General features: G+C 39.9%; 1 protein-coding gene and 1 pseudogene across 2 annotated transcripts in view; one reads left to right on the plus strand and one right to left on the minus strand.

The window, feature by feature from the left end:
* LOC127197206 (chemokine-like protein TAFA-1) overlaps positions 1-17,289 on the plus strand; it is a 545,549-nt gene that overhangs the window by 448,121 nt on the left and 80,139 nt on the right. The window lies entirely within an intron of this gene.
* Positions 17,027-17,126, minus strand: LOC127197831 (uncharacterized; annotated as a pseudogene).

Consider the following 17,289-nt stretch of genomic DNA (forward strand, 5'->3'; position numbering starts at 1 on the left):
CAAGCAATTAATGGCTACTAAAAAAAAAAAAAAGAGGGCCTTTCAATTATCCAGTCTCAAGCGGTCATCCCTAAAGACTTATACAGATATATATATATATATATATATATATATATATATATATATATATATATATATATATATATATATATTTGATAAACTCAGTTCCAGGGCATCCAACACCCTCTTCTGGCCCCAACAAACACTGTAATGCACATGTATCGTCCTCGTATACATACAGGAAAAAACACTCATACTCACACACATAAAATAAAGAAATAAATATTTTAAACAATACACAGATTAACTAGGAACTCTCCTAGCCTACGGTTAGGAATAATACATTTTATGGTAAAAAGACAGGCTTGAAAAAAAAAAAGACAGGCTTGGTGGGAATTTACTATCAAGATTTTCTAGACACATGTGATGTTAACTGTGAAGACATCTAGTGACAGGTAATCTAGTGGTCCCTTCTCAAAAATGCACAAGCGAAGCCATGAAAGAGATGAAGGAGCCAAGTGCCTGGATGTCTGGATATGGTAACGGTCTGAAGGGCCTTGAGAGATACAAGGTTATGCCAGAAACCTCTCCACATTAAAGGGTGCACTACCTTTTCATTCTGTCTACTCTTAACGAAGCATTGCATTTACTCAGCCAGAGGGAAAAAAAATTAACGTGAAACTCCTATCGAGTCCCAAAACAAACTACTTAACCCTACCAAAGTGTCCCACAGTTTATGTAGAGCAGACTCATGAATACTGTATAAGGACCAAAACTTGGGGTTGGTGTGCCCTGGTCAAAAAGGACCGTTTTACATCAGGGAGACGTTCCCAGGCAGGTGTGAAATTGATTGTAAATCCCTCGTGTTGTTCTTTGGATCTTGGACATGCTCATTTAACATATTTAATGTGTTCCTGACATTTACAAAGTGTCTAGCAAGCTTCGGACAATCATTATTTGAAGCATTTTATTGAAAGCACCCCTGAGTAGTTCCTAAACACTGCATTCTGTTTCGATCGATGCTGACTATCCCTGAAGAGGGAATTGTAAATGTTGAATACTGTAGCTGTCAATCATGAGCTCGCATATTCCTTGTTTGAATGATGATATATTTCCATGTGAAACAGTACACATGTCTAGCTGTCGGGTCCCCCCTCTCGTTGCTGGGGCAGTGCTTTACTTCACTGAGATTGGGAGAGAAATGGATTAATCTCTAGAGACAAGAGCACTTGCTGACCTTGAGCACTAGCAGGCTCAAGGCTTTTGAATTTTTTGAAGAATGATGGGGCTTGAGGGGGTCAGATGTGGTGTCCCAAACACTCTGTCTTGACAAAGGAGCCATTGCACAGTCCTTTGCCCTTCTGCAATTTGTGCTGGAGACTGACAGGCCCTACATTAGGATGGGGAGAAATGTGTGCAATCTGAAAATGCAGCATGCTTCAGAAATGACAGAAAGGACGCACATTAGAAAGGCAACTCCTCTTGAGGCCACACTGTTTTGCTCTTTCTCTGATCTAAATGCAAACAGTAACTCTGTTCTTGGCAACTTCGGTGCATTCTGGATCCACAGAAGGAGAAGGATGGGGGTGAGGCAGCAGGTGAGTGGGGTGTGGAGTGGCAACAGACACGGTAGGTGCAGAATGCAAACATGAATCTCTTTGTCATTAATTCCATTTGATCAAGTATCTGTGAAGAATGTCAATTCTCTCTAATGAGGAAATGTGCAGCAAGGCCATTTGGCAATGGGCAGCCGACTTTGTGTGAGCATCTGGCATAGGAATAACTTGACAAACAACAATATGCCAGATTTGTGCTAAATAATTTTAAAGGCACTATTTGTCAGGCTTTACACTCATTATTCCCGGGATGTTGATCGCCAACATCATGATTCAAATGACAAGTAACTACAAGGGCTGTGTTGTGGTCGAATCAGTCGCATTTCCCCATAGTCCTTCATGTGCTTATTCTTTATTGACAGAAACACTAGTGGCTGTCTATGGCCTCTCTCCTTGGTACCTCGAAACTTAACTCTCGAGAGTTGCTTAGTAAATAAAGTCTTAAGCAGAAGGGCTGAAATGAGGAATTAATTCTTCACGCATCCCTTGGAAGTAGAGCGGTTGGCAGGCATTCTCCACCAATAGGGCTCCTACTGTAAATGTAGACTGTGATGGCAGCTGTGGCGCTAGCAGAATAGTCAGTAACTGCCAAACATGTGGCAGTAGTCAGCTATAGAATTAAACAAAAATAGAGGCAGCTCTTCAAGGGCCCCTGCTCTCTGTAAGAAACAGAACCATCTTTAAACATCGTGTGTTCTACCCATGCTTGTACTTGTCTGTACTTTAACTTGCTTTTAAGCACCTTGGTCCCTCTATTCACCAGCCTTTAAGTTCTTCCCAATGGTTTTAATGTCCCTTGTGGTGTCTTCGATCACAAGGTCAGCTGTTTCAAACATCCATATGCCAGAGTTATGATCCCAGAAGCCGATGGCTACGTCCATTCACTGTGTTCCATTGTTGAAGCTTATCCACAGATTAATGGAGACACTGAAGTCCTTTTCTGAGCTTCTGAAAGCACTTGGGGATCTTGAGCAGCTTGGACCCTATGACTACTGCTTCATCCACCCATGCCTGTACTTAGTGACAGCTCATGGCAACTGGTATTTCAGATGGTTGCTTTGCTTCCTACACCCCCATAGTCACTCCTCTGTAGAGCTTCAGAAGAGTTTGAAAAGAATTGCTTAGATCTTCTTATCCAGGACACAGAGAAAGGTAGATTGAGAATTCAAGAAGTCAAGACCATCCTAGATTGCCTATGTGAAAATGGGGGGGGGGAGAAAGAAAGAAAGAGAGAGACAGAGGGAGAGAGAGAGAGAGAGAGAGAGAGAGAGAGAGAGAGAGAGAGAGAGAGAGAGAGAGAGAGAGAACAGAGAAGAGAAGAGAAATAGACAGGAAAGAGAGACAGAGAGAGCAAAAGAGGAGACAGACATAGACAGAAAGAGACAGAGACAAAGAGAAGGAGAGAGAGAAGAGAGAGACATGGAGAAAGAGAAAGTTCAAGAATGTTTACTAAAAGCTGTATCCCTAATGCTGATTCCAGATTCAGAAGGTTGAGAAAAAAAGCCAGGAATCTATACTTGTTTTTTTTTATTTATTTATTTTTAATTGACAAAAGTTACATATATTTATCATCTATAGCATGCTGATTAGAAATATATATGTATGATAGAATGCCTAAATATAGCTAATTACCTTCACAAATTTAATGATTTAGGTGAAGTGCAGAAGCAACTGGTTAATGATTTTAAAGAATGCAATGTATTTTTATTAACACAGTAGCCATATTGTAAAATAGATCCCTTGAACTTATTCTTTGTATCTCAGTGAAATTGTGAAAACTGCGGTTACTATTGCTACTCAGCTTATGGTAACCACCACTCTGACTCCACATCTACATATTTGTGACTATTTTAAAGTGTACATAGCAGCAAGATACAGAAGCCTGCAAACTTTTGTGTGTGTGTGTGTTAGCATCTTAGGTAGTTCTGATGGCATTGTCCCAAGGACCATGCTTCTAAATGGCTTACCCTATGCCTTGTGGGTTAAGGGAGGTTATAAAAAAAATACCATATAGTACAAGATTGTGGTCTTTTACTACTAGAACATATGTTATTAATTGAACATGAATATTTGGTAAAACCAAAACTATGGCTTGTTCTCCCGAGGTCTGCTTACTGGTCCACTGTTGTATAATCTCTAAAAGGACATGGTAAAGTTAAAATTAACCCTCTAAAGTGATTAGCTCAGCACTAGGGTGTGTGGCTCAGAGGTATGGCACTTACCCAGCTGTAGCTGGCATTTGCTACTTTGTGGGTTCCTCTTTCTTCCACCCTTCCCCACCCTTTCCCACTCTTTTAACTGCCTAACACTATATAGGAGAGAAAGGGAGGATAGAGAGGAAAGGAAGTGTCATTATTCTTCAACTACTTCCTGCTGATCCAGTTCCTTGGGGCGGGTTTGATCTTCTTTATCAGGATATCTAAAAATATCTAATAATTTCTTCTTCTTCTCCTCCTCCGCCTCCTCCTTCTTCATTTTCCTTTTCTTATTCTTTTGTGTGTGTGTGTGTGTGTGTGTGCACAACTACTTAACAAACTGTGACTGACAGCAGCCATCAGCCAACCAGCAATTCACCAACTCTCTCGGGAACCTAGCATTTACACACCCTCTGAAAAGTCCCCTAAATTCCAAATGTCACATAATAGCAGAAGCTATCTACAGCTGGCAAAATCACACCCCTGCCAGAGCATGAGGCATATCACAGTCAGCTGATGCACTGCACCTCAGCTGCATACCAGCATCCTCACACCTGGGTTTAAAACAAAAGCATGTACCACAGTTTCTTTATCCACTCTTCTACTGAGGGACACTTAGGCTGTTTCCATGTTCTGGCTATTATGAATAAGGCTGCTATGAACATGGCTGAGCAAAGTTTCTTGCTGTGTGCTGGAGCATCTTCTGGGTATAGTCCAAGGAGTGGAATAGCTGGGTCTTGAGGAAGCCCTATTCCCATTTTTCTGAGATAGCACCAGATAGATTTTCAAAGTGGCTATACTAGTTTGCATTCCCACCAGCAATGAAGGAGTGTTCCTCTTTCCCCACATCCTCGCCAGCATGTGGTGTCGCTTGAGTTTTTGATCTTAGCCATTCTGATGGGGGTAAGATGGAATCTCAGAGTTGTTTTGATTTGCATTTCCCTGATGACTAAGGAGGTTGAGCATTTCTTTAAGTGTTTCTCAGCCATTTGATACTCCTCTGTTGAGAATTCTCTGTTTAGTTCCAAGCCCCATTTCTCAATTGGGTTATTCAGTTTGGTGGTGTTTAATTTCTTGAGTTCTTTATATATTTTGGATATTAGACCTTTGTCAGATGTAGGGTTGGTGAAGAGTTTTTCCCAGTCTGTAGGCTGTCGCTTTGTTCTCTTGACAGTGTCTCCTGCCTTACAGAAGCTTCTCAGCCTCATGGAATACTACTCAGCTATTAAAAACAAGGAATTCCTGAAATTTGTGGATAAATGGATTGAGCTAGAAATGATCATAATGAGTGAGTTAACCCAGAAGCAGAAAGAATCAAATGGTATATACTCACTTATATCTGCATACTAGCCCAAGGGGCATGTCCCACGAAAGCCTTCACTTACCAGGAAACTGGGACAGAGGGGAAGGCATCCTATTGGGACTCTAAATGAGAGACGCATGGGAGAATAGCAAAATAAAAGGATACAGAGGGTCCTAGAAATCTACAAGTAGAACAATATGATAGGCAGATTTGGGCCCAGGGGTCCCGCTCAAACTAAGGCACCAGCCAAGGACAATACAGGAGGTAAACTTTAAACCCCTTCCCAGATCTAGCCAATGGTCAGAATATTCTCCACAGTTGAGTGGAGAGTGTGATATGACTTTCTCACGTACTCTGGTGCCTCACATTTGACCATGTCCCCTGGAGGGGGAGACCTGGTGGCACTCAGAGGAAGGACAGCAGGTTGCCAAGAAGAGACTTGATACCCTATGAGAATATATAGGGGGAGGTGATCCCCCTCAGGAACAGTCATAGGGGAGGGGAATAATGGGAAAAGGGGGGGGGGGGCGGAAGAATGGGAGGATACAAGGGATGGGATAAACATTGAGATGTAACAAGAATAAATTAATAAAAAAAAAGTTAAAAAAATAAAATAAAATAAAAATATGGGAAAAAAAACAAAAGCATATTCTTATAATATTTCAGTTTTTTAAAGAAACCAAAATTCCAAAATTCTCACTGTACCCAGAAAACATATAATCCTCACTTCAACCACAGTAGCAAAATAAAAAAAAAAAAAAAAGAAAACAATTCTGCAGCAAACCCAGATGTACTTTTAATTACTGCAATCTCATTGCTTACTATAAGTCTTTAAAAAATTACTGATCTCACCTCGGCTTAATTTTGATAAATTAGCCACACCTAGAAATTCATCCATTTCTTTTAAGTCTACAAATTAACTGAGATTTACATTTTTAGTGTGTCCTTGTGGTTTCATTTCTGAATGTCATTGGTCCCTGTGACAGTTTCCTTTTCATCTATAGTTACATCGCTTTGGCCTCTCTGTCTCTGTCTCTGTCACATCCACATATATACAATAAACTGCCTATAGCAAGAATAACCATGACACAATCAGGAATTATATAAATGTTATGTTCTTAGTGTTTTGGCTATTTGTATTTGAAAGCCTTGAAGAAAACATCTTTCCTATCTTCGTGTGTCTAAAACTCTGAATGTAAATCAATCTCCATCACATCTTGTCATTATCAGCTTGAAACATCTATCTAGACCTAAGAAGATCTTAACCCCTAAACAAATAAGCTTCATTCAAACTAAGCTACTTGGTCTTCAACTCCATCGGAGACTTGAGAAGGAATAAACTTGATTACCCGAGTATGCTGGGAATGCAGGTTAGCAGCTTTCCAAATGAGAAAATGACAGAGATAGTTTTCTACCTGAACAATCACCCAAAACTCTCTATTATGTTGAAGCATCATCTTTAGCCTTCTGGCCCAATATATCTGAAAGACATATTTATGAGGCAGGAACTGTTGAGAACTTGCTTACACTGTCTTGGCAGAGTTTGGCCATCGACTCTGCCTGCATCCAAGCTTGCCCTTTTTTAAGGCAAATTTCTGTCTATGGGAAAAATGAGGACATTTTGCCCTGTGGCTTATTTGCCATATTTGAAGCCATCTCCATAAGGAGGTTATTTGATGCTTATCATCATCCTCTTTGGAAGAGAGAATCTCCTGTTATCCTTTTGAAGAACTAATTATTTGTTTCATTGATATTTTTGTGCTTTTTCCATTGTTAGAAACTGTAGAGTGCCAATGTATGTATGTATGTATGTATGTATGTATGTATGTATGTATGTACGTATGTATATATGTATTTAGTAATACTGATACAACTGTTAAAATGTTTCTGGGATGCTTTCAATTAAAAAAAATGCCATCTGAAGGCCACTTTGAACAGCCTGAGCAACTGTTTTTTATGAGTAGAGATGCTTTTGCGTCACTCCAATCTAGGACATTCTTTTACCATTTATGATAGTTGTGAAACAGAAGCTCTCCCTGAGCATAGACATGACTTTAGAAAATAAAACTCAGGCCTCAGACAAGGACGATTCCCAGTGAGCGAGTGCAGAAGGTAGGAAAATAGGAAGACCACCCCACACTACTGCATGGCCAAGGATTCTTACCTGTCAGCTGGCAAGCAACTATCTTTGAAAAAAAAAAAAAAGCAGCAGGCAGGTTAAGGAGATGAAAGTATTTACAGTAGTATTTAAAAATTCTGGTTTCACTTTGATTTTTTTACTTCAGATTCTAAGTCTTTGAGAGAAAGAAATAATTTTATGCAGGGACTAATTTAAAATGCAAGGAATTTTCATTCATTTGATCTCTTAATGGACAGGGAAAAGTAGTAAGCAATGATTCAAACTTGAATCATTTATTTTTGCAAATACAAGGCTTGAGAATTGAATAAATATAACTAAATCCTGGTGCAGGCATAGAATCAAATGGGACTAAGACTAGTTTTATGGGAGTTGAATAAATGTGTCTGCAGTTGATAGAAAAAGTATTATCTCATCTTTGAAATGAGTGATAAGATCAATACAAAGAAATCTCGTTTCTGTTTTTCTCTAATTGCCCCTTTGCCCGTAGAAGATTCTCATTTTAAGGTGCTCACAAAATGACATCATCCCAGTGAAAGCCACTGATAAACATAAACTCTCCACACAGCATTCTGGAAAATGTACTTAAGATGCTGCATTTATTACCCTTGAACTTGACTGCATTTTCAGTATTCTTTCCTTTGTCCAGATGGGCACAATAAATGTCCCCTTCCTTGTTAACCAGGGAAATCCTGAGAGATACATTAGTCACCATCTCCTCTAAGAAGGTGGCCTTACTGTACACCTAGCCTCTCAATGACCATAACAAACACATGAGCATAAAAATAGTTTTCTGTCCTAATTTGTTTTTTGTCTCTATAAGAAATAAAGACTGAGGTTTTTGAAAGTCATCCCTTCTCTCTCTAACAACAAATGTATTTAGCTGAGAGTCTCCTTGTGAAGTTTTAAAAACATGGGATAGAGTTTATGTTAGCAAATTTTAATATGACAGCTTTTGAAGGGATCCTTTGTGCATGCCCTGTCATCCTCAGTGTCTGAAGGCCTCCATCTTCCAATCCTTCATGAGAGGTATCTCATGCAAGAAAGCACTTTTCATCTTTCTTCTTAGCACTCAGTCCTTGGATTGGGTTCCTCCATGAATAAAGGGAATTCTTAAAATACCATCAGTCATATCCAAGGAAAAGACAGATGTCAGCATAATAACAAGCAGAGTCTTTGCCCACAGGTACATGACCTTATTAGACATGGTTGAGTAATACCCTTGAGTGCTGCATTCAGTAGTAATCTATATCTATTTGTGACAATGTTTGCCTCCTTGACTCTATGTTCAAGACTCCAAGGCTCTGGCTGCTCCTTCCCCACAGTGGAACCAAAAGCAGAGTGAATATTTACCCAGATGTCTTTGATAAGAGATGGCAGGTCCCATAGTAGCTTCTTGACAAGGGTTGCTGTCCCCAATCCTGGTCCTCCCAGGGACTCTGATTACATAGACTTGGCCTGATTCCCAGTAACATATATTCCCTGCAGTTTTCCAGGAAAATGTTCCTTGCTTCTGGTCTGGGGCCCATACCTTCAAAAAATAATTGTACTATAATTTTTTAAAGTATTGATAATCATACCACTTGAACAAATTAAACTATATTTTGAAAAGAAACACATCTCAAATGACACAGTTCTCAGTAGCCAAGGTATCAATACAAATTAGCACCTCCTTGGGTCCAGTGTAGAAACTGCCATCAGTATAAATAGCCTAGTTCCAATCTTCTGAGAGAGCCCAAACCAATTATACTGCACTTACATTCTATAAACTCCATAGACTGATCTGATAGCTATTTTCCTGTCTTGAATGAGTGCATTTATTAAGTAGAGCAAGCAAAAGTAAATGAACAAATAACAACTAACAGATAGAAGCAGCAAAGAGAGCACAAAGCATTAATGAACCAGGAGTTTATGGCCTGCAGCAGAGATGACTAGAACAGCCAGATTGAGAAAACAAACAAAGGTACCATCATCAAACTAGAGATTAACAAACATACAGGAAAATCAACCAGAGAGGTTGAGGCAGTCAGCCAGAGTTCCCTATCAAGGGACTTGCCACAGATGAGCTTCCTGATTTCTGATCCTATCTCAGACATTTTTTTATTTAATTAAATTATTCAGATTACAACTCAATTGTTATCCCATCACTCCTGTTCCTCCCTCCCTCCCGCTTTCACCCTACTCCCCTACCCTAGGTCTATGACCAAGGGGGACCTCCTCCCTGACTATATGGTCATAAGCTATCAAGTCTCATCTTGGTAGCCTGCTTATTCTTCTTTGAGTGCCATCAGGCATTTTTATACCATGGGATAAACAAGAGTAACCTCTATTGGAGCTAGCTTTCTTCCTACCTGTTCTCGGGGATGCAGTGCTTTTAATCCTGAGCCATTTCACTGTTTCCTTTCTCTCTGACTCAGGGCTGGGGGACCAGCCTAGGCTGGAAAGACTTTTCAAATAAACATTCTTGGGGTGAAGTGCAGGGTTTCTCACTTCCAGAATCTATTTTTATTTGGTGTAAACACATTATATTTACAAATATAATGCAGGCTACTGTATATATGTAGATTCCATACAATGCTTTTTATCTTTTCCCATCATCCATTCTGCAATTAAATGTGCTAAATCCCCTAGCTTGGTGGGCATGACTACATGAAGAGCAATTGAAGCTTTCATTGCTGTAGCCCATCCATAACTACAACTGCCACGGGTTTTGTGGACGCCATAGTGGTAGACAGAGCACAAACTTCCAACAACATATCCTCCTAATGTCAGAAGGAATGAAAATGGATTTCAGTTACAATGATCTGGTCTCAAGATGGAGACAAAAAGCCTTTCTTCCCTGGAGTGGTTCCTTCTCTCTGTGCTGTCCTACGTCTCAGTGTGCCTCTACCAGTATCTATATTTGCTTATCTCTGATTCCCTTCTCAGTTCATGCCCAACTTTCTGGCGTTGCTTTTGGCTGTTCATGCACAATGTATTATCACCTTTGAAGAAGATCAATCAGGGCTTCGGAAAGAATGTGAAAGCCAGGAACATTTTCTGTGTAGTAGCAGTAAATGGTAAATCATTGATAAGATGGAATATATTTTTACTATTATAAGTTACATTTCTGAAGGGTTTGGGAAAATTCTGAATAGAATGACATGTAAAAGTAAGAGATAACAAAACTTATTTTATATTTTTCTATATCTTTAAATATTTATAAATATATGTCTGCACTTAATTTAGAGAAAGTAAAAGTTGTTTAATATATAACCTATCCTTGGTAGATTTTGCAGGAAGAGTATAAGTATCAGGAATATTATCTTACATCTTACTATGAGAAATACCATTGGCACAGAGTCAACTGAGTAAGCCTTTGGCACTTCCTGTTACACTCATGTTGTATGTTCAATGACAGTTTCCAGATTAAATAATAACATGTGTAGAACTTCAGTCATTGCTTGTCAGGCAAAATGAATGCTATGACACATACATATTTTTAACACTCTTTGGGAGGAGAAATGTACTTTTTCTGATGAATGTGGTTCATGGACTACTTAGTGAATCCCAAAATTGGCAAGTACTAAAGTAAATACAATTCCAAGAGTTCTTTTCCTGCTTCAATGATCTCTTTTAAAACATTGACTCAATACTTGTGGGCACCTGAAGTCACTCTCTCACCTCTTTGTGCAGCACCTGCTTTTTAGTCTTTGGTTACATGTTACTGTAATAAATTTAGCTGAAAGGGCATCATAGAATTTTCTAGCACATGGGGTGCATAGATTTCTATCCAGGGTGATGCATTGATTGAGACTGCCAGTACATTAACAACAGCAGAGCACCATTAAATTTTAAACTTAATTGCCTTCTCCTCTTAATTTCTATGGATATAGTCAATAGATGCCAGTGAAAAGTTAAAGGCGTTATTTAGCGAGCATCTACTTCCTGGAGCATAATGTAAAAACTACTGTTTCATTTCAGGCTTGATACCAACAACGTGCAGTGTGATACACTCACTTAGAAGGCTTCTAACAAAAGGTTTCTCCATACATAGTTTTGATTAGCCCGTTTTGTAAACACATAAATGAAAGTTTTATTTTTGCATCGGCTTGGCTTTCCCTCTGGACCTGTACCTAGCTCTCTTTAACTGTTGAATTGCATTACTCTTCTTCTCCATCATAGTCACTTATTAACTTATTTCACATTTCCATGTTGAACTTTAAATTGAATCAGTGCCTTGCACCCCAGGTTTTCACAAAAATTATAGCTCAGTATCAAACACTGAATGTACTCAGATACATAGGTATAAGCTCTGCTCACGGATAGTGGGTGTCATACTGGGTGAAGCCATATATACATGTAGAGAAAACACGCAAACATCTCAGGCTTTCATTCAGCTTGCAACCCAGTGGGAATAAAATAGTAAGTGTGATTTTGCAAGAAGCATATAAATGTCAAATTAAAATAATTTTATCTAGTAAAATTACCACAAGGTAAATGAAATTAGGTAAAGGATAGAGTGTTAGCAGGAGACCTGTCCTTTAACTGCATGGACAGAGAAGGGCACTCCAAGATGATACATTCAAAGTGAGAAATGCCTGTAACTCAAGCTCTAGGAGAATTCGATGCCTTTGGCCTTTGAAGGCCTCTTCAAGTATATGTGTGGGCGTACACACACAGTTAAAAATAAAATAAATATTCAATGTAAAAAATTAATCGATGAGAAGGGCTGACTGGTAAAGTATTGTAAAGAGCAACGCCACCAGGTTCTGATGAACCTCTCTAAGATGGACATGAGATATTTGGAAGAATAGTAGGAAGCTGCTTCTGCCTGGCACAGAGAGACAGAAAATGGCATGGCCCATGCGCAATTGAGAAGGAAGATGTGGGGGTATTTACTCCACACAGGAGTTTCCAGTAAGGACTGTAATACATGACTTTTCCCAGAATAGCCACATCTGCTATGGGAAGGATGCACTGAAACCATAAGGGTGAGCACTCTTTCTCCTTGCTCTATCCTACACAGTTCTGTCCTTTTTTCAGGTTAAAAAAAAAGTATTTATTTTTCTCTTATACATCACACCGTTACTGCAGCCTCTGCTCTTTCCAATCATCTCACATGTTTTTTTTCTTTTTTCTTTTTTTTTTAATTTTGAGCATATAAAGGGGGAGGAAGTTCCCCTCAGTCACAGTCATAGGGGAGGGGAGTAAGGGGAAAATGGGAAGGAGGGAGGAATGGGAGGATACAAGGGATGGGATAACCATTGAGATGTAATAAGAATAAATTAATAAAATAAAATTTAAAATAAATAAATTTAAATTTTAAATTTATTTATCCATTTATCTATTCACTTTACATCCTGGTCGTAGCCCCATCCCTACTGTCTTCCCAGTCCCACCCTCCCTCTTTCTGCCCCATTCCTTGTCCCTTATTCATCAGAAATGGGGAGCCCCCCTTCCCATCCACCCCAGTTCATCAAGTTGCATGAGGACTGAGTGTGTCCTCTTCCCCTGTGGCCCTGCAAGGCAGTCCTGCCAGGAGGAAATGATCAAAAAGTTAGCAACAGAGTACATGTCAGAGACAGCTCCTGCTCCCATTATTAGGGGACCCATATGACGTTCTGTGTTGGGATCTTACTTCCAGTCCATGCATGGTCCCCTTGATTAGAGCATCCGTCACAGCAAGCCCCTCTGGACCCTGGTTAGTTGGCTCTGTTAGTCTTCTTGTGAAGTTCTTGTCACCTTCAGGTTCCTTTCTCCTTCCCTCCACTTCCACAGAACTCCCTATGCATCGCCCAAAGATTGACATTGAGTCTTAGTATCTGTTTTGAAGCACTGCTGCATGGAGCCTCTCAGAAGACCACTCTGTTAAGCTCCTATGTGCGACCATAGCAGAGTATCATTAATAGTTTCAGGGGTTGACCCATTCCCGTGGGGTTGGGCCAGGCATTGGTTGGACCTTCCCTCAATCTCTGCTCTGTCTTTATCCCTGTACATCTTGTAGACAGAACAAACTTTGAGTCAAAGTTTTTGTGAGTGGGTTGGGGTTCCCCTACTAGGTGTCTTGTCTAGTTAGGGTGAGTCTTCTTCAGTCTCTATGGCTCTTGCTAGCAGGAGTATCTCTACTAGCATTTCCCTTATATCCTGATACCCTCCCAGGAACCTACTTTGACTTAGGTCTCCAACTGCTCACAGAGATGCCCCTGTCCACAGTTTCTCTTTTCTTTACAGGCCTTCTGTCCTCTCACCCCTGCTCTCCCAAGGTCTGTCTTCACCCTCATCTCTCCAGGCTCCCCCTCCTGTCTTGTTCCCTCTCTTCAACCACTACCTCTGTCTTTTCTATTTCCCCTTCTGAGTGAGATTAAGTATTCTCCCTAGGATCTTCCTTGTTACTTATCTTCTTTGGGTCTATAAAATGTAGTATAGTACATTTACAGAGTGGAATGCTACTCAGCTATTAAAAACAAAGAAATCATGAAATTTTCAGGCAAATGGATGGATCTAGAAAATATCATTCTGAGTGAGGTAACCCAGTCCCAGAAAGGCACACATGATATGTACTCACTTATAAAGGGATTTTACCCATGTAGTATAGGAGTAACATATACTACATTAAATGTATTTTAAAAAACATATTCACTTTACATCCTGATCACAGGCCCCTCCCTCATCTCCTTCTGGTCCCACCCTCCCTCCCTCTTCCCTAGTCTTCAGAAAGGGGGAGCCCTCCTCTCTTACTAACTGACCCAGCCTAACAATTTTCATCAGGGAAGCCTAAATCCTCTTCCTCTGTGGCCTGGCAAGGCACCCCACCAGGGGCAAGTGATCAAAGAGCAGACAACAGAGTCCATGGCAGAGATAACCACTGCTCCCCTCACTGGGGGACCCATATGAAGACTGAGCTGCCTACCAGCTACATCTGAGCAGGGACCCTAGGTCCTCTCTATGCATGGTCCTTGTTTGGTGTATCGGTCTCCACTGGACCCCATTGGCACAGATTTGTTGGCTCTGTTGGTCTTCTTGTGGAGCTCTTGCCCTCTCTGGTCCTTCTATCCCCTGATTCTTCCATAAGACTCCCTGTGCGTGCCCCCCCTTTCAGATTGTATAATTGTTTCACCTTTTACAGTTCTTTTTCTTAAGTATCAGAGCCTCATACTTTCTCATAAGTAAAACAAATATGTTTCTCTGTCTTCCTGAATATATAGGACTTGAGAATGCTGATTGTATTGGGATAGCAGGAAACTTCCAGAAGGGTAGACTGAGGAGTTGAGGCATGATGCCCTCTACTGCCTATGCATTTGGCTTTTCATTGGCTTAAGAGGTATCTTTGTGGACTCCCTTGTGGGCCAGGGTTGGGAAAAGCATAAAGCAACAGTAAATCTTTGTAGTGGCTATTTCATCTTGATCTAAACAGGGTTAATTGGATGGATGGCTATGCTCTGAAAAGTGTGAAGAATTACATCATCTTGTGCCTGAAACCACACTCAATGTGCTGATGATCACAGGTTAGGAAGACAGTATGTCAGAACTGGACCACCCACACCACACATCTCTAGTTTCTTTAGCCTCAGATGTGCCTAACTTGATATTATATTGCTTGCAGACAAATGTGCTAATTTTCCTTTTGCAGTTCTGGGAATGAACCTAGGGCTAGAGAGGTTCTCTGTTACCAAGTTATGTCCCAATCCCCTCAGTGACTGGGAGCTGAAGGCTCTGTGTAAGTTTTCTGGGCCCTGTTCATTTCTTCATAGGGGAAAGTGAAAGGAGAAGAAACATCTCAAATAGCTATGATATCAGTCACCAGGAACTTTAGCTCAAGTTGAAGCCCAGATCCAGAAATTTTCTAGAGCAGAGTGATTGGTTTCTATTTTGTTTTCGTACCACTGATGCACACTGGAGCACAGCCCCTCCTGGGTGAGCGGCTCTACCTCTGCCTACAATGTTTATATTCCAGCCAATGGAACAAAGGAATGGCAGAAGGCATGACATTTCCCTTAAGGACAAGTACATGCTTGTCCATACTTTTCCTTTGCCCTAATTTAGTTACATGAATCCACATACCTAGAAAATATTGTTTGTTACCAGGAGACCATATGAAGCTAAAATCTGGGCAATTGTTATCACAAAAGAAAGATGGTACAATGAGGAGTGGGTAGGAAAGTTAAGACAGGTATAATAGAGTCAGGGTAGTGCCAGTCTATTTTGGATTGATTCTGTTGTATAGCTTACCTGGTAGTAGTGGCCTTCATTGACTACATCAGGCTTTGTACTTGAGCAAGCTGCCAAAGAGTCCAGGTATTTCTAGATATTGTATGGTTTTATATTTCCTGAAATTATGGAGGGTGCACAAGGTATGGGTGCAGTAACATGTTTTAGGGTTTAACAAAACATATTCACTAAAATGAGGCCATATAGACAGGTTCTCCTGTGACACAGTAGTTGGTGATGGTACAGACCAATGGCCTACTAGTGTGGTGCTGGAATCTACATTCTGTAAGAATTCAAAAAGAGGAAAAACACTAACCAAGTTTCTATGGAATCTTCTATTTTAAGCCACTGAAATTTGAAGATTGTTCTTACAGACTATAATCATTTATATAATATATGATATATACATATATATGTACAAATGTGTATGTATATACATATATGTATATATATATGTGTGTGTATATATGTATATATATATGTGTGTGTGTATGTGTGTGTGTATATATGTATATATGTGTGTGTATATGTATATATGTGTGTGTGTATGTGTATATATGTGTGTGTGTGTATGTGTGTATATATATATATATATATATATATCCCTAAAATTTAAATATTACTATTCCACTTTTCAGGTATTGATATAAGCTTTATGACTTGTTAAAGACCACACACTTGAAACCTTAGCTCTTAGTCAAATATTGCTTAATACATTGGGTCCTACTTGGAGCCATCTGTAAGGATAATGGTTAGATACTTAGATTTTTAGGATTATCAGGTTATCGGAATTAATATTTTTGTTAAAATAGGACAACGCAAAGACAAAATGTTAGACCTAGGTGAATCAACCTCAAGGAGCAGAAATAATGTTTGGTTAGTCAGAAAATTTGTCAGTGATTATTACAAAGCTAGAAGCTGTATACTGTGTGTGTGTGTGTGTATGTTTGTGTGTGTGTGTGTGTGGTATTGGTGGTGTGTGTATGTGTTTGGTGTTGGTGTATGTGTGTATATATGTGTATGGTATTTGTGTGTTGTGTGTTTATGTGTGGAATGTGTGCTCGTGTGTGTGTGGTGTCTGTGTATGTCTGTGCAGTGATGGTGGTGGTGTCTGTATGTGTGCATGCACATATATATAGGTGTGGTGTGTGTCTATGCGACATGTGCGTATTGTATCTGTGTTATGGTGTGTGTGTGTGTGTTGTATGTGTTGTGTGGTATGGTATATGTGTATATGTACATGTGTATGAGGTGTGTATATATGGTATATGTGTGTATGGTATAGTGTGTGTGCATGTATGTCTATGCATTGTAACTATTGTGTAGTATGTGTGTGGTATGTGGCGGTATGAGTGTTGGTGTGTGTATGGTGCACATACCATTGTAGTTTACTACACCATTGTAGTAAAGACTTGATGGTTAGCCCCTATGTTTGTTTATCTTTTGAGATAGGGTCTTCTAATCAGGTAGCACTGTCTGTCCTGGAACTCACCACATAGTCTGCACTGTCCTCAAGCTCACAGCAGTCCTGTGGTCTCGGCCTCCCCACATACTGGGTTTCAACAGTGACCCACTACTCCCAGCTAAAAATATGACACACTTCACTGATTTGGCCACCATCCTTATGCAGGGCCACGCTACTCTCTGTATCATTCTAATTTTAATAACTGTGCTTCCAAAACCAGACCTGTCTGTTGAATAGTAAAGATAACACAGGCTCCTTGCTGTGCTTATGTTCAAGATATGACTAGCAGTCATGCTTGAATTTTTCTTCAATACTGCAAGGCACTTCTGGTTTTTAAGGTCTTGATACATTATATCTAAAAACAAGCTGAAATGATGTACTGT

Source organism: Acomys russatus, chromosome 13, assembly GCF_903995435.1.
Source record: "Acomys russatus chromosome 13, mAcoRus1.1, whole genome shotgun sequence".
Lineage (NCBI taxonomy): Eukaryota > Metazoa > Chordata > Mammalia > Rodentia > Muridae > Acomys > Acomys russatus.